The sequence below is a fragment of the Elephas maximus genome, chromosome X, assembly GCF_024166365.1.
Source record: "Elephas maximus indicus isolate mEleMax1 chromosome X, mEleMax1 primary haplotype, whole genome shotgun sequence".
In the NCBI taxonomy this organism is placed as follows: domain Eukaryota; kingdom Metazoa; phylum Chordata; class Mammalia; order Proboscidea; family Elephantidae; genus Elephas; species Elephas maximus.
Window position 1 is genome coordinate 163,061,125 of NC_064846.1, and position 2,606 is coordinate 163,063,730.

The 2,606-nt window shown below is 40.6% G+C and overlaps 1 non-coding gene across 1 annotated transcript; it reads right to left on the reverse strand.

Moving 5' to 3' along the window:
• Positions 1-2,264: 2,264 nt before the first annotated feature.
• LOC126069797 (U6 spliceosomal RNA) lies at positions 2,265-2,372 on the reverse strand. The gene has a single exon (XR_007516065.1). It is a non-coding gene; the product is annotated as a U6 spliceosomal RNA (small nuclear RNA).
• Between the last annotated feature and the right edge of the window lie 234 nt (positions 2,373-2,606).

The following is a 2,606-nucleotide window of genomic DNA, read 5'->3' on the forward strand; positions in this document are numbered from 1 at the left end:
CCAGAATGCTCCTTAGAGGCAAGGATGGCCAGACTGCACCTTATATACTGTGGACGTGTTATCAGGAGGGATCAGCCCCTGGGGTAGGACATCATGCTTGGTAGAGTACAGGGTCAGCAAAAAAGAGGAAGACCCTAAACGAGGTAGATTGACACAGTGGCTGCAACAATGGGCTCAAGCATAACAAGGATTGTAAGGATGGCACAGCACTGAACAGTGTTTTGTTCTGTTATGCACATAGGGTCGCTATGAGTCGGAATTGAGTTGATGGCACCTAACAACAACAATGACAATTCTCTCCTGTTTTTCCTGTTACCTTTCTGACCACCCCTTCTCTACCACCACTGCGAATTCTTCCTTCTAAAGCACCTTCCTGCATTTATAACTTCATCCAAGTTTCCATTCTTTTTTTTTTTAATAAACTTTCCATTGACCATTTCCCTCCATCTCTGTTAATTGTGATCTCTATTCTTAATCATCTGTGGCCTAAGTGTGTGCCAGATATGATTTTGCAATAGCTTTTTGGATAGCTCTGTGTGGGTGTCAGCTAGTGTATCAGAGTCAACATTCTTAAAACCAAAACGCACACAGACATAACAATACACAATCATCTCATCTCATTACCCCCTTCACATGCTCCCTTTTCTATATTCTGTTATTCATTAATGACATTACCATCTTCTTGGTTATCCCAAAGGGACATGGAAAGGGCATTATAGGTAGTCCCTGAGTTGCGACAGGATTTCATCTGGATGACTACATTGTAAGTCGTTTCTGACGTAAGTCGAATACCTCTTTTTTTTCAAGTTTTCATTATTATTGCCTTATTTTTATTTTTTATTGTGCTTTAGGTGGAAGTTTACAGCTCAAGTTAGTTTCTCATTCAAAAATGTATACATGTATTGTTTTGTGACATTGGTTGCAATCCCCACAATGTGGCAGCACATACCCCCTTTCCACCCCGGGTTCCCTGTGTCCATTCGACCAGTTCCTGTACCTCCCTGCCTTCTCATCCTGCTTTTGAACAGGAGCTGTCAAATTGGTCTCGTACATTTAATTGAACTAAGAAGCACGTTCCCCAAGTGTCTTATTTTCGGTTTATAGGCCTGTCCAGTCTTTGTCTGAAGAGTGGGCTTTGGGAATGGTTTCAGTTTTGGGTTAACAGAGTGTCTGGGGACCATAATTTCAGGGGTTCTTCCAGTCCGTCAGACCATTAAGTCTGGTCTTTTTAGGTGAATTTGAATTTTGTTCTACATTTTTGTCCCGCTCTGTCTGGGACTCTCTGCTGTGTTCTCTGTCGGGGTGGTTATTGGTGGTAGCTGGACACCATCTAATTCTTCTGGTCTCAGGCTAGCGAAGTAGAGAAAACATATTTTCTTTAGTGTTTTAGTATTGAAGTAGAGAGAATATATTTTCTAATGTTTTAGTATAACTGTATAAGCTAGTCTTTGAAATGTAATTACTTGCTCTGGAACCTGTCCCACGATTGTTCCTTTAAGGAAAAATAAGGTAATCAATTTTTAGTTGCTGATTAAACTATGTTCCTCTCCCAAGGAAAAAAATACACAAAACTGAGGTGGCTGAAGAATGCTTAGATTCGTCTTATGAAAGAAACCAAGATGGCACGAAGAGACTTGAGGACTTCAATAATAGATCACTTTATCATTGTGTCTACCTCAAAGAAAAACCAACATTCCTGAAAACCACTAAACCCTGACCTTCCCCCTATAAAAACTCTCCGATCAGTCCTCTAGGTTTTAGACAGAATTTGAGAGAAATTTAACCCTCTCTGTCTCTTGAATACCGGTATTCAATAAAGCCTTCTTACTGCTTACCTCGTCCTGTCTCAGTATTGGCTTTGAGGCAGGCGGCACGAGTCTGCGATTTGCGGTAATACCAGTGGAGTCTCTGGTTCATTTGGTCATTTAGTCTTTTGGACTAGTGTTTTCCTTGTGTCTTTGGTTTTCTCCATTCTCCTTTGCTCCGAGTGGGGTGGGACCAATAGATGTATCTTAGATGGCCTCTCGCAAGCTTTTAAGATCCCAGACGCTACTCACCGCAGTGGGATGTAGAACATTTTCTTTATAAACTATGTTATGTCGACTGACCTAGATGTCCCCTGAAACTATGATCCCCAGGCCCCAGCCTCAGCTACTCTGTCCCTCACAGGATATGTATAGGAAACTTCTTTCTTTTGCTTTGGTCCAGTTGTGCTGACTTCCCCTGTATTGTGTGTTGTCCTTCCCTTCACCAAAGTTGACCCTAAAAACATGCAATGGCTTCACGAATTTTCGTGTCATCCTTGTGCAGGGGCCATGCTAATCTTCTCCGTATCATTTCAATTTTAGTATATGTGCTGCCAAAGCGAGCACTATTATTGCCTTTTATTATCACTATCTTTATAAATTCAATCTTTATTTGTCTTTGGGGGTTAGGAACACTACATATAAACTTACAGATATATTTTAATACATACATACATAAGAAATTACACATTGCCACATTGTATGTAGTACATTTTACTAACAATAAGATGTACAAAAAACAAAACAGGTGGTAGTAAGTGTGGTTTGTTGTAACTGGAATACATCCTAAGCTGGGGACTA